This window comes from Rhincodon typus, chromosome 1 (genome assembly GCF_021869965.1).
Source record: "Rhincodon typus isolate 14 chromosome 1, sRhiTyp1.1, whole genome shotgun sequence".
NCBI classification, from domain to species: Eukaryota; Metazoa; Chordata; class Chondrichthyes; order Orectolobiformes; family Rhincodontidae; genus Rhincodon; species Rhincodon typus.
Window position 1 is genome coordinate 60450123 of NC_063332.1, and position 26397 is coordinate 60476519.

Below are 26397 nucleotides of genomic sequence, written 5' to 3' on the forward strand. Positions count from 1 at the left end.
CCTGCATTCCATATGAAATAGCTTGTTTTGAATCCCTTCTGATAACAACAGTGCTACAGTCAGATTCTATCACCTAATTTTAATTTACATTATCAGCATTTGGGACTCATTCCTTCATCTACATTTGAGCCATGAGACCATGGAACCTGCTAAATCAGAAGAGAAAGAGAAAACATCAACAATATCAAAAATAATCATTTGGTAGTACAAAACATGAGTGGTGTTCACTACTAACGGGATGCTGCCATCGAGCCAAAAAGATGTTTTGCCTTTCATACAAGATTAATGTCATACGTGCCAAATGTCCAAAAGACTGACGGATCAAATCAATAGTGTGTCTCTTTAACTGTTCACAGCAAGCCGACCATACCCAATGAGTCCATATTTGCAAAACTGACAACAGTGTCTAATATGATTCAGCAATTGGCCATCATTTGCTGGATAATCCTGAGCGTGCCAAGAATTACGTTGATAACCAATATAGGTTGTCAGTCAGGCCCTCAGTGCTGCTATTTATGTGTACTAGGTGCTACACAGATTAATACAAAGGGCTCAACTATTTGCAGACAGAAATAAGATATACACGCACGGCATCTATTTCAACTCACCGAAATAGATGACAGACATTCACTGATTTATTTCTAGGGGCACTGCCTTAACCAGAGTCGATTTCTTGGTTTAAAATTTAAACAATGCCTGGCAGTAAACTATCAATCAGCATAAATCAGTTACTTCTCCTTAGCATTGCCTTTATCAATTGTTCACTTGCATTTCTCTCAACTCGTATAAATGTGGGTTTCCCCTTCAATTGGCATTTTTGCAAATTGTCTTGATGAGCGCAAGGTGAAAGTTTTGACAAAATGTGCTTTCTTTTGAGCAATAGTCTAAAATCAAGAACAACATTAAATGAAAACTAAGTAGTTTCCCCCTGGCCCCAACCCCATTCCCAATATCTCTTTTGTGCTCTTTTAAGGTTACTGTCCATGACCTCCAGGTTGGACTGAATAACCAATATCCATAAACATTCCCAGCTCCACTTCTGTGGAGATTAAATCCAATAAATCACTTCACTTCCTCTGACAACAGAATTGTAGATCCCTAGTTTGTGTCGTACTCATTTGTAATGGAAAAGGGCTTTAGTCATTTCATTAACCATATGACAATTCTCAAAGTGGCCTATCACCTCCCTCAGGCAAGTTTGCCTTTTCTCTCCAACTTGAACTAGTAATAGAAGCATTCACCTTACAAGGTATCATCACATAACAATAAAATTGGTTCCAGATGAGATATTTTAGCCACTCTATCTGGTAAGTAGCTAACTTAAGTCCAATTGTCTTATTAAAGGAGGCATCTCTGACAGTTTGTGCTCACTTGGAACCAATTTATTGATGCACAAGTGGTAGCGCTAAATTGCAGAGTATATGCAATGATAGTGACCCCTCTATGGACTGTTATTCTGAAAGTACTGGCTAAGGAAGCAAGCACTCCATAAGGGAAGTAATACTCGATCTACATTTCTGTATGACAGACTGCAGTTCAGCAAAACTAACAAGGGCTTTTATTAGGGACATTCTAAGTTTAAAATAAAAACAGAAACAAGGTGGATTTCCTTTATAGTAAAAGATGGACATGGTGGTTGAGAACACAAGTTCAATAGCAACCTCTTGCAAGGAATTCTTTTTGCAAACCCCTTATCTTTCAAGAGAAACATGAAATTAATTCCCATGGTGGCTACAGACTGACAGAATGTTTTGCTCGGTCCTAATCATAACTTTCCTTCAAATTCTAACAATACAAAAGGATAGGGAGCTTGTTGGGGAGGAATGCTTATATTATTGATATTGCTGTGACTGTAAAATATATCATCAGGGGACTAATTCAGATATTAAAGCTTGTATTTCTTTTATTAAACCATACAATTTTCACTCAAACTGGAGTACTAACCAAAATAACCCTTGCTTGAAAACAAAACCTCCAATTCAATGTAATTACTATGATGCACAGTAACATAATCATGATGTCCTTTACACATTGATTCAATGGTCAACTTGACTTAGACCACAGCAGTTTGTGTTACTCAATCCATCTACATGAATGATCGACAGCTCTCAAAAGTAAATTTAAAAAATCACTTTACACAACTGGAAGCAGATTTTATTTCAAGTTATGAGTTATTTTTGGAAATACTTTAGTTTAAATGAGGAAAAATGTGATGGTCGTGAAATTTAGAGTGAGGGCAGAATAAAAGGTTAAAAGTAAATATACCCACCTATAGCTAATTACAATATAGTGGAACTTTTGATAGACTTGGTAGCAATTTTTTAATAATTAAAAAAAAAGACATCAAGAAATCAAAAGACAGCACCTGAACAAACACTTTTGAACTGAATTAGGCTATGACCTGAACCATTGACTGCTTCAGTAATTGCACATCTGGCTTCTGAGTTTGATTGGCTCCTGGGAGCTGGGTCAAACTACCTCAACAATCCACATAGAGATGGATTTACTCAATCCTTCAGGATGTGCAAAGACACCTCTCGTGGCCATGTAAGATTATTTAGAAAGTTAAATCAGTTTGAAAGTCCTAAACAGACATGTATCTACAGCAGAAACATTCTCACACTGATGCTTTAAATTATGAAACATCACTCTATCTTTGAAGCAAATAAAGCTTCAGTCCAGCCTCACGTGTGCTAGAGTTGTGCAAGTAGAATGATTGGTATGAGTTGTATCCCTTTTGGGATTGATCCCAATTCTGCACTTAGTCAGCAATGAATCAGACAAGAATCACTTCCTCAGAATTTGTCAACAAATCAATGCAGTGCCAACATCTGAAAATTTAAAACAATTTTTTTAAACCCTGCAGTTTTATTAAATGCTAATAACTTGCTAAATTTTTTTAAACTGTTTCAAACTCTCTATGTTTCTTGCTTTATTTCTCACTTCTTGAAGGCAGTGACTCATGGAGCACAATTGATGAAAATTTACTCATATAACTTTAAAAAATATCTTTTTTCACCAATAAAATGGGATAAGTCAAGTTTGTGGGGCATTCCATTTTCAGGCTTCTCCATGGTCTATCCTGTGCTTAAACAGCAACCTCACATTGGCACTTTACCAAATAGATTACGTATAAATATCAGGAGCGGGAACCATGGCCGAATTTCATTTCGTAATAGATGCTGAAGAAAACTATACTGATCCAACTTCCATCAATGCCATAAAGGGCTCATAATAGGCTCTCAGGATCTGATGACACAACAATAGATAGGAACAATAGATAGTTGGGAAGAAGACATAGGAAGCTACAAAAAGATCTGGATAGGTTGATTGGGCAAAGATCTAGCAACTGCAGCATAATATGGCAATGTGAAATTGTCCGCTTTCATAAGGAGAATAAAATAGAACCATATTAACTAAATGGCAAGTGTTTGCAGGGCTCTGAGATACAAAGGCATCTGTATGTACTAGTGCATGATTCACAAAATGTTAGTACGGGGGTAGGGTAAGTAACAGGAAAGCTAATAGAATGTTGTTGCTTATTGCAAGAGAAATTGAATACAAAAGCAGGACAAATTACTTCAGTTATACAGGGTACTGGTGAGACTACATCTGGAGTCCTTTTGCCTCACATACCAATCACTCATGTCTTATTGACCTACGTTGCTCCCCTGATCTTAACATATCCATTTAATTACTTTCACAATTTTGCCCAGTCCTGCCTGTAAATTTCTCCCACTTTGAAGTGCCCACCACACCCTTCAATCCTCTACTTAGCTTTTTTCAACAACTCACCCCATCAGGCAGCTGAGTGCCCAACATTGGAAAAGAAAAGAGACACATTGGTGCAGGAAACTATTAGATTGGGAGTAGAGATACAGTTCAGATTATGACATGGGATCGGGGGTTGCTATCCAGACTGTTGCAGATGTACATTCCATATATTTGTACAAATAAGAACATAAGAAGTAGAAGCAGGAATTGCAGAGATTTGGCCTATACAATTGTGGTCTTAATTTTTTCCTGTCTTTCCCTCATAGCCGTTGACTTCCTTGTAGATCAAAATCTGTCTGACTTAGTCTCTACTGCTCTCTGGGGAAGAGAATTCCCAACATTAATCACTCTCTGAGTGAAGAAAGGTCTGCATACGTGCAATATTAATATGAATTTGAAAGTAAGCGATGATACAGGGTAGTTTAGATTAGAAAAGACCAAAGCTTTTACAAATGATGTATGGTATCAATGAACGTCATGATAAACCTAAGATCATGAGTGAGACACAAAGTTAAATACACACACACACACACACACACACACACACACACACACAGTCCAGCCACTTGAACAATGACGGCTTGAATTAATGTGATTTGAAGTTAGGAAGGAGGGAATGACCAGCACCTTATATAACCGTGGGACAGGCAAAAATGCTTTGCAATCAAAGTACACATAGATGTTGGTCTTTTATTGCAAATTCCATAACATTTTTATACGCTGAAAAACCTGAAATCGTCATAATCAGAACATGAAATCAGTAAAACAAAATCTCAAGGCCAAATACAATTTCTCTTAATAATTATGCGATGCAGGGTGGTATTACCAAAGTGGAACAATGCATCGACATGATCAATGCTAAAATTGTGGTTATTTGGATGCAACATTGGTGAATTAGACATAAATGCTTGACAGAAGAACAGATTCCCAAAGACATGTCCGCAAGTGAACAGTTGGATTAAACAACAATTGAGAATCAATTGCACCTTTGCATAGAAAACCTGAAATTAAGAGTTAAAGAAAGCGATATTCATCCAGAAATAAGAGTTAATTAAAACAAGCAACTTCACAGTCTAGAAATCAGTGTGAAGTCTGCCCGGTATAACTCAAAAGCAGCAAAGTATTAAAAGTACAATTGCAGAAAAGTGAGCTAGTAATAGTGGGCAGAAGATAGAAACTACGGAAACGTACAGCACATGAGGAGGCCATTTAGCTCAACATGTCTGTGCCTACCCAGAATAAAATAAAAAAGAAGGCATCTCAAGTAACTTGACATACATACGTGACAGCAGCAGGTAGCACTTATTACCTACCAATTATGGAGGCTTTTTCACAAAGGGGACTGACTATGGCCAGCTTTTCCCTTCCCTAGAGTGGCAGGGAAGGTGGCAGGAAGGGCAATGAAGTGGCTTGGCAGTAGGGAGATACCTGCCCCCTTCATGCAATTTCAGCAATTAATTTCTGGGTAGACCTTCCTGACCCACTGTCTGGTCAGCTGCACAACCACTCATGGGCCTCATCATGTCACTGGCCTGGTTTACTATATTCCCAGCAGGTCTGAAAAGCAGCTGCCTTTCCAATGTTCACAGCAGGGTGATCTGACTGCTAGGTTGGGGAAGAGGCCTTAATTCGCCCCAATTTGGGGTCAGAGGCAAAAATGGGGGAGGGTGTGGCTGAAAACCTCACCCCCATTCTTGCCTCTGACCCCACTGATCCCACTCCCTGCGATGATGATCTTGTCATGTCCCTACTCCCACTCCTACCCCGCACCATAAAAGGTCTCTGAACTGGCCTCTGCACTTGGTCTTCACCTGCTTGGCCAGGTGTTTGGGCCTCTGAAGCTATATTGCACCTTATAGAGGCTGCTGCTCTCTGATTGTTTGACAGCTTCAGGTCAAGTGGGACATCATTGTCACAGGAACTGATTCCCTGAGAACCAGCAGCATTACCATTTAAGTGCTTGACTGGTATTTAATGATGAAAGAGACATTCCAGCCTATGTTCATGCTTATCTTCGTAGTTATCTGCATGTTAAAGTGATTTGACTGACTACCAAAGAATATTGATAACTCTTAAAATTTTATTTCTTTAATCTTGTATGGGACATTGACATTACTGGTAGGGCTAGCATTTGTTACCCAAACCTCATTGCTCTTGAACTGAATGACTTACTGGTGATTTTAGTAGTCAGTTAAGAGGCAACCATACTGCTATGGGCCTGGACTCATGTAGATGAGATCAGGTAAGGATGGGAGATTTCTTCCCTTTAAAGGTAATTAATGAACCAGATGGGTGTTTACAAGAATCATTTTTTTTAAAGAATTTAAAGAATTATTGTCACATATACTCAAATGAGACAGTGGAAAGTTTACAAGTCATCATTTACGGCGCCATCATAGGTACAAAGGTACCTAGGTACAGACTGTTAAGCACAACTTCTTAAGGGAAAAAAAGTTGCGAAAAGAAATAAGAAGTCCAGCATTACAGATCATAGGAAATAATTAGAAAAATAGATAAAAAGTTCAGAATAATAATCCTTCTAACCCAGTCCACGCCGGCACCTAACCTCTAGTATGCACTGGGCCATGACTCCAGGCCACGCTGAGCTTCACCTCAAGGTCACCCATTAGACTAAATCTAGCTTCTAATGCTAGATTTTTATTGAATTCCCATTTCACCATCTGCCATTGTGGGATTCAAAACCATTGTTCCCGGAACATCAGGCCTGGGGCTCTAAGTTACCAGTTCAATGAAATCCTGGTGAAGATAAACTAAAAAACATTGTTGACTCACATTTTCTGCAGTTTGGTTGCACAGTTTAAAAGATCAGACAAGGCTTTGTCAGGACAGATCTCACAGACATAACAAACCGTCAATATATTAAATGAAAAAAAAATAATCACTACACAGAACCTTTATTTTGTGTTGGAAACAGTGATAATTGGGTATAAAAGACATAACTTGGCTGCTACTAACAAAAGCACAGAAATTTTCTTTTCCTTCATTTCAACTTTTATTGCCTTCCTAAATCTCAATATAGCAATTTGCTAATCTTCTTGCTGTATTCTGCTCGTTATTTGGGAAAAAAAATGTATTTTCCCCTTTTCTGAACCCTACATTGAAAGTAATACTATGAATACCAAAACAAAATAATCAAGACAATGAAGGTACGAGAAAAAATATCTGGAAAATAGAAGAAATACTAGGAATCTGACACATGAAGGGTTCATTTCAAATGGATTTCTACCTCCTACTTAATTCCTTCAATGTTGTCCTGCCTAGCCTCTCATCTCTTACCGTCTGTAAATAACAAGCGCATCTGAAGCTATTGCTCATAACCTAATCTGTACCAAGTTCCACCAAAATGCCAGCAGTACATGTCTACCACAGGGCACCTCTTGTGTACAGCGAGAAAAGAATAGAAAAAAAATCAATCATTCAGATATCACAGATTGGCAGAGCCACTGACCTATTAGTGGCCATTTATGGCTCAACACAAGCAGAAGTCTATGTTTTAGACCTTGAGATGCCTAGGATACTTTTTTCTTGTTCTGTTGTTTTACTGAAATAATATATTACACACACAACAGATGATTTGGAGGACAACAGGAATTGATTGCTGGTAAGTCATGTGACCCCATGTGACGACAGTGTTGATCCTCATTTTGTTCTCATCTGACGGCTAGAAGTCTTCATTTTGTAGCAGAAGTCACCAGATAGTGATCTGGAGCATGAGATTTGGCTGACTTGATCTCTTACTAATCAAAAGGGAAAAAATGTGAAGTTCACACTGGAGTTGACAAAGATCTGCACTCCTCCATTGTAAAACTCAATATAACGCTTCACATTTCTTTGCATCATGCTTAAATGTATGTAAAATATGTAAATACTGACATGTTCCTGTGAGTAACTACAAATGGCATATGTCGAGCATATTCAACCAATTCTTACTTACATCAAGTCACAGATAAGAATTATTCTGTGTAACCTTTATTCTCAGCCATATTATAGATTGCAAGAATTGTTTACCATCTATGTTACTTTCCGATGCTCTGAATTTGTCCTATTCACAGTAGAAACTGGAATTCAAAGCGTAAAACATCAATGGTAAAACAACTGTACTCCCGTCTCTGGACGGGCCATAGAAAAATACTTCTAATGTTTTTGATTACTTGCGCAATTTTAATATTCTACACAACAGCTATTTAAGATCAAGTGAGCTACTAGGTAATGGTGAGTTCCTATGCGATCCCATAATGTGACTCGGCAAATTCAAAAGTCAGCAAAATGGGAGATTAATTGTTTATTGAAAGGGCTGCTATAAACAGCTCTCAAAACATTGTTGGTAAAAGAAAAATTTAATTATATGCTTGTATCATGGGTTTGTAATAAATGTGCAAGATTAAGAAGTTACTATTAAACCTATAGCTAAGCCTACAATTTATCTTTTTTGAAATTCCCTTTATGAGATATTTCAGAATTTAGAGCTAATTCTCGGAGTTCATGCCTTGAAAGAAGTGGTTCCACATCTGCAGAAAATCATTAGTTAGTGCACAAGAGTTCATTCTGGCAAAATCTACACTGGACGAATGCAAGCAAGCAAAAATCATTTTTTTGTGGCATCGTGGCATTTGTCAAAATCAAAACAAAGATAGATGCAAAACAACCTGTACAGTGCAGCATCACCACAGCCAAAACTGTGTAAACTATATAATCTCAAGAAATCTGTGATGAATGAATCCTTATGAATTAAAGAACCTCTTATGATTAAGATCTTAGAAAATAGCTTCTATCAGAAGATTACATTTGCCTGTATAAATGTTTGTTGATTTCAAAGTAATCAGTCACACTTAAAACAGATGTCTGCTCCTGAATCATTTGAAGATTTTACGTAATAGTAAAGGAGTCTGAAACAGCTGAATGAATGATTCCTTCGGAAACATTCAAACTATGTCAGAGAATCCCAAGAAAATGACAAAATGCTATTATAAACTAGCAATACTGCAGTACAAAGAATACAACTGAAAGAGAAAAGCTTTGTGAGATGTAGCTGCCATACAGGATGTCCTGGATTAGATGCTAATCGTTGCAGGCCAAAGATGTTTCTCTAGATATTGTTCTTCACTAAAGACCATCTTCAGTTGCTTCTTCAATGCATTTTTTTGTGTTATCAAAGGCATTCACTGTGTCATAAGGGGGGAATCATGAATGATAGTAATAACTGTAAAATTGCTCACAATTCTTCTGATAACAGGATAGCCAAAGCAGCCTATACAAGGATCTGGTCAACATGCAGATTTGGACTGGCAAGCGACAGGGAACACTTAGGTCATATAAAGGGGAATATGTATCTCCAAGAAGAAATGGTCCATGTCCTTACCCCATTAGGATCTTTAATAGTGATTACAAACATAAATAACTTCAACCATGGTATTCTAGAATCCCACTTGAATAGAAATAAAATTCCAGAACAAAATAATAGACTTGATAATTCTTTATATTTTGCATGGACATCCCCTATCAGTTCCAATGTGCAAACACAATACCAACATGCATAATTTGAAAACAATGGCCCAATTACTACTTATCTAGTGCTCTCCTAGAATTACTCAAAACATGGAGTCATACAGTCACACAGCACAGAAACAGACTCATTTCAACTCATCCACACCAACCACATATCCTAAACTGATCTAGTCCCATTTGTCAGCATTTGGCCCATATTCCTCTAAACCCCTCCTATTCATATACCCATCCAGATGCTTTTTAAATATTTTAATTGTACCTGCCTGCACTACCTCCTCTGGTATTCACACATATTCATTCCATACACATACCATCCTCTGAGTGAAAAAGTTACCCCTCAGGTCCCTTTTAAGTCTTTCCTCTCTCACCTTAAACTTATGCCCTCTAGTTTTGGCCTCTCCTACCCTGGGAAAAAGACTCGGCTGTTCACCCTATCCATGCCCCTGATATTTTATAAACCTTTATAAGATCATCCCTCAACCTCCAACACTGCAGGGAATAAAGCCCCAGCCTATTCAGCCCGTCACTATAAATCAAACCCTCCAATCCCAGCAACGTCCTTGTAAATCTTTTCTGCACCCTTTCATGTTTAACAACATCGTTCCTATAGTCTGGAGCATTAGCTCCTTAACGTTAGAGTAAGTGACCGAAAAGTCCCTGACAGAACCTAGCAAAATTTACCACCAAATTGTTCAATTATTAGTCACAAACAAAAACAGAAATTGCTAGAAAATCTCACCAGGTCTCACAGCATTTGTAGATAGAAATTAGAGTTAACGTTTCAGGTCTAGTGACCCTTCCTCAGAACTCCATTCTGATTCAATTATTAATATTGTTTTTATAACAACGTTAAAAATTGGGGATTTCTTGAGTCCAGGTGCCACTGTTAATATGTCAATTATTTATATGAATGATATGCATTAGCAAAGACTGAAAATAATCAATTTGGAGGTGTTTTTCACAGACTATGAGTTAATGTGTGAAACAATCAGCAGATACAGGAAAATGGGACTACCAAAATTAGTGTGGTTATGGTGGGGGGAGGGGGGGGGGGCTCAATCCACAAGGAAAGAAAAGACTGCAAAAAGTTCTCAGACAGGTTTTTGAATAAATACACCACCCAATATGGTAATGAGCCATTTACACAAGAAAGATTACTGTTTGAAAAATTCGACTCCATGCCCACTGCACCTAGCACAGCTCAAACAGTAACTTTTCGTCCTATTCCAAACATTCACTACTGGGGGCCCCAATGATTCACCATATTTTACTTCCTCATCTATATCTTGGTTTTTCATACATATGATTACAACGTCTAGTTTCATTTCTTAAGCTTTTTGTCTTTCCATGACATTCTTGGACACACAACCAACTGTGTGTTCTTAGAAAGCCTGCCTGAAATTAAGTCATGGATGACTTAATTTCTCCAACTAAAATCAGAGAAGATTAAAAGAATTACCTCTCTAATCTCGCTACTGTTAGGTTTCTCCCAGCTCTAAATATGGACTCTTGTCTGTCCCTCTCCTGTCCAACAACTGTAATAGAGCTTTCAACTGTCTCAACACTCCTCTTTGACCTTCCCTCTCAAAATCCACCATCGAGGTATTTCACTCAACTTTCAAAAGTTAAAAGCCCATCCTTTCAACCAAGTTTTCAGTCATGTCTCCTACATCTTCCTACACACTTGCAATCATCCTATTTATGTTTTAATTCTCAGAAGCTGTGTTATGGCACTTTGAAATCCAAATAATTGTTGCTTACAAGTAATTGGCTCCCATATTTTTACATTGCCTATTGTGACGACATTTCTAAAAACACAATTCCTTAAGATGTCCACAGAATATGAAAAGTGATTCATGAAATGCAGGTTGCACTGAAGGGCTCCTTGCAGCCAATGAACGACCCAGGAATGTATTAGTATCTCTATTAGAAAAGTGTATGGTAGGTGAGAGATTGGGAAAATACCCACAGAATTTCAAATCTATTAAATCAAATCCATACAGTCAACTTTGTAATTACTCCAGTTGCGGTATAAATGCTCTAGCTGTAGTTATAGGAATTGTGACTTTATGTTACAGGTAACTGATTCTGGTGTAATTACCACTGTGCAGTAGTGCTTTGGCTCAATGACTTATCAGCTGCAATTTGAGAGATGTACAGTGCAAATTGGTGAACCACGTAAATATTCCGCTGAAATATGTGAGCACATACTTTATGCTGGCGTATTGCCCCAAACTTATTTCAGGCTAACAATTATCCTTGTGGTCAGCCTTGTGTATGCATGTGGTGCATTGACATCTTAAGGCCAAAATTTCCAAGTGAGTGGAAGTTCTTCGGATTGGTCCTCAGGTTTCTGAGTACGTATATTCTTACAGTTTGGAGGTTATGAAATAATTTCCACTGCTGTTCATTTCTAAGGGAATTTTGTTCAATATGATCCAGGAGAAGCTTTTTTCCATACCCAGCATATTGCAAAGTTGAGGAGCAGAACTAAGTTGAGTTATTGGGCAAGACTTACATGTTAGAGGTGGGCAGTCAGAGTTAGGAAACTTCCCAGCTCAGTGCATCCAACTTGGTATCCGAGTCTAATGGTAGCCCTTCCCTATCTACATCAACGTTCCCCTGAGTCAATATTGCCACTTTATCTCCTTTCCTAACTTAGCAATAACTCTTCTATCTCTTGATGTTTTTAGATTCTATAAACATCCAATTTGCAGGCAAATATCTCTTAAAGTTATTAGGTCTAATCGTTCTGTTCATATATTCCAAAGAAGCCCTTCTGAAGAAGGGTCACTGGACTCGAAATGTTAACTGTGTTTCACTCCCCACAGACGCTGTTAGACCTGCTGAGTCTCCCCAGCAATTTGTTTTTGTTGTATTCTTTGTTAATAATTGGTTGATTTAATTTTATCTGATTTTAATGGCTTCTCATCTGATGCTAAATCTAAATAAACTTTAGATCTAAATCTAACAACTTGCAACAGAGAACTGAACATATACTTGAAATTGGGAGCCAATTCTCATTTCGTGGATACAGTCGTTTACTCATGTGGAGATGGGTCTGCTGCCAATTGCAATACAGTCAATGGCAGTAAAAGGTGACTGTCTCTTTTAGGCCAGAATTATGATGCACGGAGAGGATAAGAGTGGTTTACAAGCCTATAATTAAAGAATACTGGAGTGGAACTAATTGCATCCCTTTTGAAGAGTCAATTCCGTTACAATGAGTTGAATCATCTTCTGTGCTGAAGGCTTCTGTTAAAAAGGAAGACAGAGAAATACAATTTACAGGAAGAAGAAACAAGAAGTAATAGGTACAGAAAGGAAACCAGAATGTGAAACCAATGGAGGGAAGAGAAAACGTGAACAAGCTATACCAGAAGGTGGGCAGGTGAGAAGGGTGTCAGATAACAAAAGAGACACAAGTTTAATTATGTGCACACCGATGAAAAGTTGAACAGAACAAATTGTTTACTTTGAAATATTGCAATTTTTTTGACTCAGATCAAGAACTGTTTACTTTGCTGATTTGTTAAAGCTTTACATGTGATATGCTCTAATGAATAGAGGGAGCCTGATGATAAAATAGAATTAAACATTTATCTTGTCAAGTACTTTCTGGAAACAGTCAAAATTATTTGGGAAGTGTTATTAGTTACCTGGAGTGTAGGGGAAAGTGGGGATGCTCTCCCTTATCAGTTTCACAACTAACTCTGTACGTTACAGGTCACTTTGCGCTCTGCTGTTTATATAGATCAGCAAGTGCCCATGTAATATCCGCTGCCAAAGCCAACTCTGCTTGGGTCTGGCCATCTGCTCTTGATTAAAGAGTGTTTTGCATTTTTCCACCATATTTAGGCATAAGCTGTCTCCATGCACAGATAGGCCAGACTCGTACTACAATGTGCCAAAACCCAGGCGGGGTTTGCTGCTCATGCACTTCTAAACAAAACTATATCTCTGTGATCAGAGTAATGCCCTGTGGAGACAAGAGTAGAAGACGGCTCCCAGCCAACAGCTGCCAGCCTCTCCTTGCATTACGATTGTGCTGAAGAAGAAGAAAATAGTGGTCTCACACGTATTTCAACTGGCTTAGGGGCCAATTGAGCAAAGTATGGCTACCTTTGTTAGCTTTTCCAGTGGAACAGTATTAGTTCCCAATCCTGAGGAAGTGTGCTCACGAATGCAAAGATTGTGCAGCAGTCACAAACATAATTTGTTTATTTCACTCAAATGGGATCCAGCATTAGATAGCACACAATTCTCTTAAACGCTGAAGAAAAGTAGTCAGAGATTCAGAGTGGATTACTTTTGCATTTGGAGCTAGAGTATCCAAACAGTAGTTCAAAATTTCAAAGACAGAATACGATACTAAAGGAACAACCCATTAGGGAACCTACTTCTTCTCAATCATATGCAGGATAAGGGTGTCACTAGCTAGATCATATTCATCTGTGCTGCCACCCATTTTAGGTATTAATTTTCACAGCCAGGTCAAGGCTGTTTTCGTGTGCCAGATTCTCGGCAGTTAGATCTCATTTACAGTTCTTGAAAAACTGGATATTTGGATGTATACATAAATAGGAAAGGTTTGGAGGGACATGAACCAGGAGCAGGCAGGTGGGACTAGTTTAGTTTGGGATTATGTTTGGCACGGACTGGTTGGACCTAAGAGTCTCTTTACGTGCTGTATGACTCTATGACTGTGACTCTATGTGACTTTATCACAAAACAAAACCATACATTATTCAGTATGTGGTGTCAAATTTGCATGCAATCCTGCATGTACCAAATTCAACTCAACTGCTACACAGAGATCACTGACTAAAGACTTTTAAGATAAATGAAAAATGAAGCCTTTACCAAAGTGTAAAATTAACTATAAATGTTGAAAAATGGCATAATTGAGCACAGAAGATGATAATACAGCTCACCTTGCCTGTGTTGATTGTTCAAAGGGAATATCCAATTATTTGCATTCCTGTACTCTTTCACTATAGCCTTCTAAGCAGTTCTCTGCCTCTCCCGGTGTTATACTGGCTTCACTTGTACTGCAACTGTTGGATCTGTTATCACTACTATTTAAGGGAGTTCATTCCAGACCATAACAACTCACTTCGTCAATATTATTTTTCCTCACCTCTGCTTCTTTCTCCAATTGTATTGTATTATTGGCCTCTGGTTATCAACTCTCTCACTCCTGGAAACAGTTTCTCCCAGTATATCAAAATATTTTCTATAAATATTGAATTATTTTTGTCTCCCATTCACCTGTCTTCTCTGTCAAGAACAATCCTAGATTCTTCAGTTTCTTCACTTAACTGAAGTTCTTTATCCCAAGTCCTATTCCAGAAAATCTTCTCTGCACCCTCTTTCAGATATTTACCAAACTCTGGTGCCCGGAATTTGACACAATACTCTACACCTGAAGCCATCAATCATTTATGGAAGTTTGGTTTAACTTTCTTGCTTTTTCATTCTGTGCCTAATTTTGTAAAGCCAGGATTCTACATGCTTTGTTTTTAATACCAACAGGCTTGTAAATGAGAGATAGTAAGAACTGCCGATGCTGGAGTCAGGACCCTTCTTCAGAAATGGGGGAGGGAGAAGGGAGCTCGGAACTAAATACAGAGAGGAGGGGTGAGGCTGGAGAAAGCAGGTGGGATGGTGATAGGTGAGTGCAGGTAGGCAGTGGTGGAGATTAGTCAGTGAGGTGGGAGGAGCGGATAGGTGGGAGAGAAGATGGACAGGTTGTGTCAGGTCAAGGAGGCGGGGATGAGAGGGAGGGTTGGTCATGGGATGTTTCAGGGCCGAAGAGAATACCGGAGGGTTGCAGTGGGAGACAGATCCACTGAGGTCTTTTTGGAGGGAGGAGGATAACTTCTTCAAGGTGGGCATCCTTAGAAGAGGCTTCACAGTGTGGTATAACTCACTCAGAGATAGTAAGAACTGCCAATGCTGGAGTCAGAGATAACACAGTGTGGAGCTGGAGGAACACAGCAGGCCAGGCAGCATCAGAGGAACAGGAAAGTTGATGTTTCATGTCAGGACACTTCTTCAGAAATGGGGGAGGGGGAAATATGTCCCTTTATGTTTAAATATTTGTGATGAACCACTCCTAAGTTTCCTTGTTTCTGAGGACCCTTTAAAGTTGTACAGGTTAGTCACATCTAAATTGCATCATTTTTCAGTTTTTTGCATTAAATTTAATCTGCCATATGTCTGCCCATTTCACCAGTCCCATTCTAGAGAAGCCTGCCATTACCCTCTTCATTGTTAACCATATCCTAAAATTTGTCTGTTCTGCAAACTTTGAACATTTTCCTTTTATAACCACGATCCAGTCATTAACATAGATCAAAACCAGCAGCAGCCTTAATACAAAGCATTGAAGGATACCACTTTTATACTTTTCTTTGGTCTGATAAAACAGCCACCCACAGCTTTGTGGCTTGAGCCAATATGGTATCTACGCTGCCACTGCCCCTTTAATCCCATAGGCTTCAATTTTGTTGTAAGTAACTAGGGACTAGGGTTTTAAGACATTCCGTTGAGGAAAAATAAAACACAATGTGAAATTTTTGGGAAATGAATGTTTGCCGAACATAAATGTGAGGATGTCCTGTCCGCTCCCAAAACAAATTAGTAACAAGATGCCATTCATTTAAAGACTATGCTAGTTCCTAGCGATACTGTCAGCCCCTGTCTTCCTGTCAGGTTTGATAAAAATCATCAACCTTAAACACTGACAAATAAAACACAAATTCAAATTTTTTTTTTCTGTTAAATTGCATTCTCACATTACAGCTTAAACTGAAAAACCAAATTGCACACTATTCTCTTTTAGTCCAAGTTTTTGCTAAATGCTCTTATTCCATAGAGGTATATTAACTATTAACTGCTTCTGTCCATGTACAGTAGCCATCATGTGTTAAAATAGATTGGTTTCAGTACTTCATTTTTATCCAAATATGATCTTTCTTTCAATTAATACATCAGTACCTTGAGTGGTTCTGTTGCTAAATTAGGTCAATTAGTTTGCGCCAAAAAAGCCTAGCATGGAAATGATGGGCTAAATGGCCTTCTTCTCTGCAGCAATGAATCTATACTTGAATTTAACAGGATTTGGCAGTCCCAATGCTTCCAACTAAGAAATCAGAGGGGAGCACCCCCCCATCCCATTATGTTAATACAATGTTAATTGAACAATTGATTTACTTGATTAATATAAAGCAGGAACAGTAGCTCCTTTCACACACCAGTCCTATGAGGCTCCTTATAAAGTCATAAGCCTTAATATTGTTGGTCCCCACCAGCTACAAGATTATGGGTAAAGTATTCTCAAAGCTAGAGACATAACAATTGGATACTGAGGAAGTTTTGGAAATTCTATTAAAATCTTTGGAGAAACTCTGAAACAAGAAAGATGACCTATTAAATCCATATGAGACATAGTCAGACTTAGATAAATTTAGAAAGCAAAGTGGATATTCTGTAGAAGAATATTTAATGAAATTTAACAGACAATATTGCAAAATTTCTATTTGGAGATTCCTAATTCAGTAATCATTTTTAAACTGTTGGGCTGTGCTAAGGTGTCAAACATGATTCGGCTCCTATTGATAACTGGAGCTAGACTTCCAGAAAGAAATGTGTCTTGGAACAAATATCAAAAGCTTTAAAAACATTCCTGGGAAGCCTTCATGGCTCATACAGCAGTAATACAAAGAAAGGAGGATCATCACAGCAGCAATGTGAGTTGGCTCAAATACAGGTTCAAAGCACCAATACCGTAATTAAAAGGAACGGGATAGAAATACATCCAGCAATTATAACAGACAACAGGAAACTGAAACAGAAGAGTCAACCTGGGAATGGTCAATGGGTGTTTTAGATACATTTTGAAACTTCATTACGGAATGAATTTTCCTAAATGGAATAACAAGGATTTTGAAAACACGCATGGCACAGAAGATTTGGGAGGAGAGGCAAGTGATGCTGATCCAGCAGAGGGAACTGGGTTTTTAATTAACCAAAGAACTTCGGATGCCGCAAATCTGAAACAAAAACAGAAATTGCTGCAGAAACTCAACATCTAATAAAAGAGAAAGCATAATTAACATTTCGGGTCCAGTGACCCTTCTACAGAACTGACAATTGCTAGGGAAAGGTTGGCACCTATGCTAAAGAAGGAGCAGGGGGAGGGGAAGGAGTAAACAATTGACATGGAGCCCAGACAGAGAGAGAAAAACAGCTGGGCAGACAAAGGAATGGGTAATGGTCAGCCTGAGAGAATGAACGGGTATCGTTAGTAGCTGACAATTGGTTGGTTGTGGTAGCAGCTCATGTGATGACAAGTCCTGGAGGTGGGGGAAGGACATAAGGGAAGATGCTCAGGCCCAAAGATTATTGAACTCAATAACTGAACCATCCTGAAGGCTGCAGGATCTCATTTTCCACTTGGGAACCCTGGAATTTTGCCAATAATGAAACTAGGGATCTGTGGAAACTGTGGTCATTAACATTGCAGTAGAAAATCCCTATAGTAATGAAGTATGTTAAAGAGACCACTGGTATAAGTGAGATGCTCCAGAAAATTATAGTGGACCAACCAAGTTGTAAATTAACATCTGCCATGGCATGGCAAATCCCTGCAAAGAACTGACCCAAAAATGTTTGAAGGTTACAGTCTAAATGAAGTGACATTTTGAAGAAATCCAAAAATTCCTTCGATAAGGAGTGACCATTCCCTGGTTCAGAAGGGGCCATAATTAACTCAATTTTTTCTGAGCACCTGAATGCCCTGCACAATGGTGTTTCAGAGGAAGTTCAGTGAGCCTTACAGCACTGCAAAGGTTATCAGGAATAAGTTGTAATCCAAGGGATGTGGCATATTACAAAAGTGAAGGGCAGAAAGAGGGATAAGTCCAAATAAGGTAATAGTTAACAATGGGGAAACAGTAACTTTGTTAGGGTGCATTCCTTGAGGATGATAGGCACTGATATCCTCAGAGAGGGATAATATGAGAAGTTATAAGAACATGAAATCAAAATCAATCAATTTTTGCTTGTATTGCTTTCTGATTAAAGATTTTTTTATGTTTAATGAAAGGAAGGGTGATTATGATAAAAACTGTTAGCAATCTGTTGCCATATTAGGAAAGAAATAGAATACGACAGAAATAATGTTTAATTTCCATTCATTGGTCTCAAGGATTAATTGCGTGTTTTGAAAAGATATTAAGTTAAAGAGTTGAGGGAAGTCTGTTAATATAGCAAGTAGACAAACAGATGATTGGGGTGAATTGATTAATTAATTGACTTTGTAGTTATAAGGAGGAACAGTGAAACTGCATGTGGTAGGTGCTATAACACTGTGTAGCTAATAAACTCTATCCACAAAGAAAGGGGCCTTGCTTTCTGTCTTGCCAGCTGGCTTGGATCCAGATTGGCAGCCAACAAGCTGGTAAAATTGGGGTGGGCAGGTAGGAAGAAGGTACGGGCCCATTGGAATTTAAGTGTTCCCTGCCTACATCCCATTGGTCGGTGAATGTTAAATCCAGTCCTATTATTCTAGTGCTTCCAAGTCTGTCTTTATTCATGTTCCAGGCTTTTCTCAGGACTCAATTGCTTATATTGATTGTAGTTTGTTTGACATGCATTTTTCCTTTCTGATAAAGATGATTGAGATTTTCAAAAATTCAGGCACAAGTTGCCAAGAGTAGAATTGGTGTAGAACCTCAATATTTAGTCAGAATTTTCTGGTAACACTGTTGCAAGAGCTTTTGTGCAAATGTTTTATTTCAATACTATCTGATTCATATTGCATTGCAAAGAGAGGGTTGTGAGTATCTGCATACAAATCCACTACATACATCACAATCCGATTAAGTTCTAATCTCAAAACGTGTAGCCAAAATTTAAAACTAAAAATTAAACAAAAACTACTTTGGATTTTATACTTCCAAAAGTCAACTCTAAGACCATGAACATTGGTCTCTAGCCTTCTGTCCATCCCTTTCATGCTTCAACTATATTTGGCCATATATAGTGCAGTGCAACCCTGTGTAATGGCTACTTGGCTCCAGGCAATCATGAATGCCCTGGACCTTAATCTTTACAATCTTCATTAGCTTTTATTTACAGAGATACAAACATACATTTCCTATCCTAACAGCCATAGTTTAGTTTGCTCATTTTCGTGAGTACAACTAAATCCCTGGATAATATCTAATAGTTAAACATAATTGAATACTCGGATAATAAATAAATAAAAACGAGTGTACCTGCATGCATCTTATGTATGCTAAATATAATGATGCAATGTTCAAAGTTTCTTATGAGTGTAAAATAAAACTAAAACTAGTGCAGCATTATTTTGAATACCAATCAAAATGAAGTGTTCCGGAATTGAGAAAATTGCATGTCAGATGTTTGAAATAGGAGAAAAAAAGTCAAGAAATTACACACTAGTGAGCCCAACATCTGTTGTCAGTTAAATACTCAGAGTCTATAATCAAGGATAGAGCATTTGAACATCTTGAACATTTTCAGCTGATTAGAGATAACAAATGCAAATGCAAACTGATTATGACATGCCTGATGAGGCCTGATTTAATTATTTGAATAGGTGACAAGATAAAAATTCATGAGATACTACAGTCTATTTGCTTTCCTGTATGCTTTGAAAACCTGATCAATAAGTAAAGATCTGTGGAAGAAAGTAGAAGCATTTGAATTGTGGATAGTGAGATAAAAATTCTATATACAAGCCATAGAGACAAATGAAAAGATAAATTGCGACTGCATGAGCAAAACATATGATACAAAGTGACATCCAGAAAAGAAAACATCGCTACTTTGGCCATTTTGTCAGACTGCAATACTACAGAGATCTTTTCTAGCCAGCAAAAGGCTGCAGGAAGATGGGTTCATCTGGGTATAGCTGGATGACAGATGTCACAAAGCGGTTGCAAACAAGCTAGAGTGGATGTGAGAGGTTGGCACAATATAGACAACTGTGGCATGCCAAGACCGCAGATTGTATAATAGAAGCAGCTACAAACAGCAGAAGCAGACTAAAGAAGTGGACAGATATATATATTGTTTATGTGGACTTCCAGAAGTTAATTAAATCCAAAATAACACATCATTAGCTACAGATGAAGCTGATGGGATTGACGGAAAATTATTGACCTGGGGTTAGGAAACTGGCTGAGTAGCGGAAAGTACAGATAATGTATCGGTAACCCTATTGATAGGATAATGATTAGTGGGTGCAGCATAGAAATCTGTGTAAATATTCACCATATTCATAAACAACATCGATGAAAGGATAAACAGCCACATATCCAAATTACCTGATGATGCAAATAGAAATAGCACTATAAGTAGTGTTGTTGAAATCATAAAATTAAAAGGTGTAACAGGTTAAATGAAAAAGCAAAATTATGGCAAATGGAATTCAAGCTAGGCAAAATGTGACGGCAACCAGTTTTGACCTAAAAAGGATAGATCAGAGTACTTTCCAAAAACAGTACTTTCTATTTTCGGAAAAGCCAGAAATGGTTGAGGTTCAAAGATATTTAAGGTCAGTGATGACCATATTCAATTAAACCATACATAATTAAAATATCATTAACACATACAGTCAATAATCAAAAAAATGGCTAATTAGATTTGGACCTTCCCCTATAGAGACCTAAAATGTAATGAGTACAAATCATACTACAGCTATACACGAACACAAATGGGTTATGTGAGCAGTTCTAGATATCGTCATGAAGGAAGGACACATTGGCTTTGAGGAAGTACAATACAGATTTACTAGAATGACATCTGGGTGTCAAAGATTAAATTTAATAGAAAGATTACACAAACTAGTCCTGTAACCCCAGGGGCGCATAAGGGTAAGAACATAAGAACCAGGAGCAGCAGTAGGTAATTCAATTCCTTCAGCCTGCTCTGCCATCTCATACAATCGTGGATGATCTCATTTTGGCTTCAACTCCACTTTCATGCCCCTCTTCATAACCCTTCAACCAATTACTAATTAAAAATCTACCCTCCTTCAATTTACTAACATACACCACATTCTGAGATACTGAATTCCACAGATTCAGAGAGAAGTAATTTCTCCTCATCTCTACTTTAAATCTGTTACCCACTTTTCCTAAAAATATGACTTTTCGTTCTATGAGATTTTATCAAAATATTGGGCTGGATTTTAATGGTGGCAATTGGGGGATGGAGGTATCCTCATCCACTGCTTGGAGAACCATTGAGAACCTGTGTTGTTTCTGTGGGGTTACTCAGCAAGTGCTTTCCAATCATTGAATTACAACTAACGTCAGACATTTTGTTATGAGATTTGTAAGCACAGGTTGTTTGAGTACAATCAGTACTCTGCCTATTGTGAAGATTCAAAGTAAATATTCAGTAATATGAACTATCAGTTTTACCAGTTGAGAAACCCCACTATTGGGTTCTCTCCCACTGTCTACCACAAACCTACTTTCGTTGGTCAATATGTCATGTGTTATAAGATTGGCCAAACTCATTAATACGGCCCAAACTGTTTGCTTGCCGTGCAAGTTTGATACCAAACAAGCTCATCAAAGCTATTTTCTACTAACAGGATGCTTCTGTTATTACAACTTAACTGAGAGGTGATTGGTAATAATCATGCCCCACTGTTCCACAAGCCATCACAAAATTTATAAAGTCCCAATTAGGCACCCAAAATAACCGATTTGCTGGACTGACTATTATTCAGGACCAAAGCAATTCACGTCAGGTTTTGTCATTAATAGAAAATAACTCTATTCACTATACCATACAACTTTTGACAAATGGCACAGAAGAGAAAGAAATCTTAATCCATGACTATGTGACCTAAACTACACCCTTTAAAACCCCAAAAATATCTAGACACTCATTCACAGTCAAGACAGACAGAAGATAGATGATTTGACATATGTTATGAGTGAAAAATAAACGATAGGGAAAGAAACTCTGTAGATCAACAGTCTAGATTTCAAGGATGGGTGAAATTGTCTTTGATGATTCTTTGTGATTTCAACAATGATGGCATACAATGTTTTTAAAGCGATGGTTGTTTTTCACTTTGATAGCCTGTGTTTACAAACCTCAGAACAAAATGTCTAACATTAGTTGTAATTCCGTAGTTGGACGGCACTTGCTGAGTAACGTCAAAGAAGCAACATAGGTTCTAAATGATTCTCCAAACCCCGGTTGCCACCATTAAAATCCGGCCCAGTGTCTTTGAAAGGTCTTTCCTTGCTAGAATTCCTTCTTTTAAGCTTTCTTGTTTTTTTCTTTTTCCACTTATGGAGAATGAGAGTGAGGGAGAGAGGGATGTTTACAGTTCACAAGCTCCGGGTGTCTCTGGCTGTTCCTGCTCTTACGGTTTTGTAACAAACTGCAGCTCAACCAATGGGAAGGCTGTTATTAGGCAGAATTCCCTTGACACAAATATTCTTGATGCCACTCAAAATATCTCCATCACTGCTTCAAAAAGCAACATTGGCTTGCCCAGCTAAAAAAGTGAAGCATTTAATTCTTCCCAAGTTGCTAAATATTCCTGTTACTTCAGCTATATAATAGTCCCCATTTTGGTTTTTAGTCCCGAAGAAGAAAAATATACTCTCGCTTACACTGTTAAGCCGAACAAAGATTCTACTTACCACACAAATGTGTAATGTGTGTATGGATTTCAGTACAGTGTGGTGCCAGGTATATTAACCATACAATAGGAACTGGCACAGCAACAACCAATTTGAGGTTATCAGTCATTTTTGCCATATGGCTCAACTTACACTTGCTGAATGCTATATGTATTCACAGACAGGAAAAAAAGAACACATTAAGGAATTGTCTTTTTGACACTAAACAAAAGCAGAGGAGAAAAGTGTTCCCTGGTGCAACGCAATCAGTAAGCAGCATTGACTTGCCAACCACCAGCATCCACTTCTCATTCGATGTAACTTGTTACAGTCTTTGAAATTTGTTGTTTCTAGCATCTATTCTGATGAGTACAAGATGAAAAGCTTCAATATCATGTCACTTTTTTTCACCATACTCAAGTTTTCAAGTTTTCCACTTTTAATTTTTATTAGTCTGGCAAAAGATCAGTCTTATTTATTTTCTACAGAACTGAACTGAACCTCACAGCTACAACTCATTAAGTATCTCATCAGAGTGAAATCTGAAGACATGCTGAAGCTTTATCACCAGCCATCTTTGCTGCTTTCTTTATAGAGTCATAGTCACAGAGTCGTATAGCACAGAAACAGACCCTTTGGTCCAACTTGTCCACGCCAACTATGTTTCCAAAACTTAATTAGTCCCACTTGCCTGCATTTGGCCCATATCTCTCTAAATCTTTGCCATTCATGTACCTGACCAACGTCTTTTAAATGTTGTAACTGTACCCACCTCTACCAGTTCCTGTGGCAGTTCATTCCATATATGCACCACCTACTGTGTAAAAATATTGCTGCTCAGGTCCCTTTTAAATATTTCTCCTCTCACCGTAACCCTATGCCCTCTAGTTTTGAACTCTCCTAGTCTGGGGAAAAGACCTTTGCTATTCATCATATTGATGCCTCTCATGATTTTACAAAGCTCTGTAAGGTCACCCCTCAATCTCCCACACTCCAGAATGGATCCTACCCAATCAAACTGGAATCAAAACGTTGGCAGGAGACATAGTAACTGAACAATGGGCTGCATTTGAAGAGAAAATATTCCTGGGGATGGGGAAGAAAAGGCAAACAAATCTGGAGCTTCCTGGATTATGAAAGACATAGAGATTAAATTAAGAAAAAAAAGTATGCTTGAGGACAATCAGAAAACTGTAAAGTGCTTTACTTTTGTCAGGAAGAGTGGGAAGAGACAATATAAAATAAAGGTTAGTATTCTGAATGGGATATAGTTGCATAGAGATGTATGTGTGCACTAGTCACCAAAGCTGGCAGAATAGGATGAGAAGACAGTTAATAAAGCATACAAAATCCCAGTCAAATGGATTGGGAAATGGATTGTAAAAGCAAGAAAATTATATGGAACACTGGTTCGTCCTTAACTGGAATATTATATCCAGTCCCGTATACCACTGTTTAGGAAGCACATAAAGGCATTAGAGACAGTAAAGAAAAGATTCTTGAAACTGGTTCCACGGAAGAGGAACTACAGTTATGTAGTCGGGACTTTGTTTTTCTTGAAGAAAAGTTTGACAGGAGATTCCATAGAGGTATTCAAAAATCACAAGGGATCTGGGCAGACTATTCTCAGTTATGGAAGGTCTTAGAATAAGAAATCACAGATTGGAAAATAATTGGCGAAAGAAGTAATGGAGACATGAGGAGAAATGTTTTCATGAAGAGTAGTTAGGATCTGGAATGTATTGCCTGGGTGTGTGGTGGAGGCAACTTCAATCAAGGCATTTAAGAGAAGTGGGTCACTACCTGAAAAAGTACAAAAGAGAACAAGGGAGTGACACCAGGTGAACTTCTGTTTTCGAGACCCAGTGCATTTATGATGGACCAAATGGTCTCCTTCTATACTGTAACCATTGTGTGATTCTGGGTGGCAATGATCTGAAACTTGCTATTTAGGGAGGTGCTGGTGATGATCATTGAGTTCAAACGGAAATTACACACTTTTAAAATTTGTAGGGCTATGAGGATCGAATGAGGGAATGGAACAAAGTGGTTTGCTCCTAGAGGGCTGGTACAGGTTTGATGGGCCAAAAGGCTGCCTTCTGTCCCATGATTATGACCTGTTGAAGAATACAACGTCCAGCTGATGCATCCTGCAATGAGAAAGCTGTAGTTAGTCAATATGTTGGGGTGGTGGAGTTGAATCCCTTTCCACTGCTCTAGGAGAGCAGATTGCACTTTAACTTCTGACAGTGTAAAATGAGTCATAACAGGAAGCTCCCAGGCGCAGAACAAGCACCGCTACTTTTTGTAAACTGATTTTCTTTTAGCTCTATTGCTGTAATTTGGGCTTTGTCAACAAATTCTACCCAACATTTATCTCAATCAACATCACACAATACAAATTATTTGGCCAGTACCTTCATGCAGTTTGTGATAATTATGGGTGCTCGAATTGACTTTCTCTTTCCGCACAATACAGGTGACTAACACGGCTGCAATGAGCTTTGAGGCGTCTGGCGGTCGCGATGAGCATTATATTAACGTTATTTTTGTTTTTCAAATGACTGTGTCTGAACTAAATTTAACTTTACCATTATATTATTACCGTTCTAGAAATAACCATTAAAGACCTGCTCCCCGCGTCCACCTCGAAAATCTTGAGATGAAAGTTAAGATATGACCAGGTTTGGACAGACTTGTTTCATAGTAACTAAAAATGTTACCATATGTGAAATTCAGTCTTGTTTCATATAAGTCTTTCTTTGCCCCTGAAAGAGCGAAGTCCATTGAATCATTTGCGAACTGGTTACTGTATGTAAGAAAATTGTTCTACACGGATTTAAGAACGACCGTGATATTACTAAACTTATGACTGTTTTGGTTCAATGTCAATAATCTAACTTTAAAATATGAATTTATCCTTTGTTTAGCATTTGAAAATTTGAAACCTACTTGTTTCTCAGAATGGGTCCGATATATATTTTTAAAGTCTATTTTGGGACAACTGCATAATAAATTTAATCGTCCTCCTGTCGCAGCCCTTGTTGTTTGCATGATCAGGGGAACTTCTTTGTCAAATTAGCGTCTTTCCTTTTGACACTGAGTTTTGCTGGGAACTAAGAAGTAAGAAGAGCCACGGAACTGGGAAGTAGACGGGCGAAAACTGCAGAGAGAGAATAATCTGCTCAAGTCAACGGCTTCAGGCTGGCTAAGCACTGACAAAAAGTGACTCGCTGTGGAGACCGCCTGGATCACATTAACAGACGGTTCCCCTTGTGTTGGAGCCGGGAACAATTCACAGAAACTACAATAGCAAAAAAAAGAAAACTCATCCAGCAATACTTGCTCTCCGTTAGCACCCTGTTAAAATGGTGTGATTTTGGAGAAACCGAGTGGTGGAACCAGCACGTAC

At 38.2% G+C, this 26397-nt stretch overlaps 1 protein-coding gene across 2 annotated transcripts in view; it reads right to left on the reverse strand.

Moving 5' to 3' along the window:
• Nucleotides 1-26397, reverse strand: part of plpp1a (phospholipid phosphatase 1a) — a 99046-nt gene that overhangs the window by 71667 nt on the left and 982 nt on the right. The gene's annotated exons all lie outside the window — the stretch shown is intronic.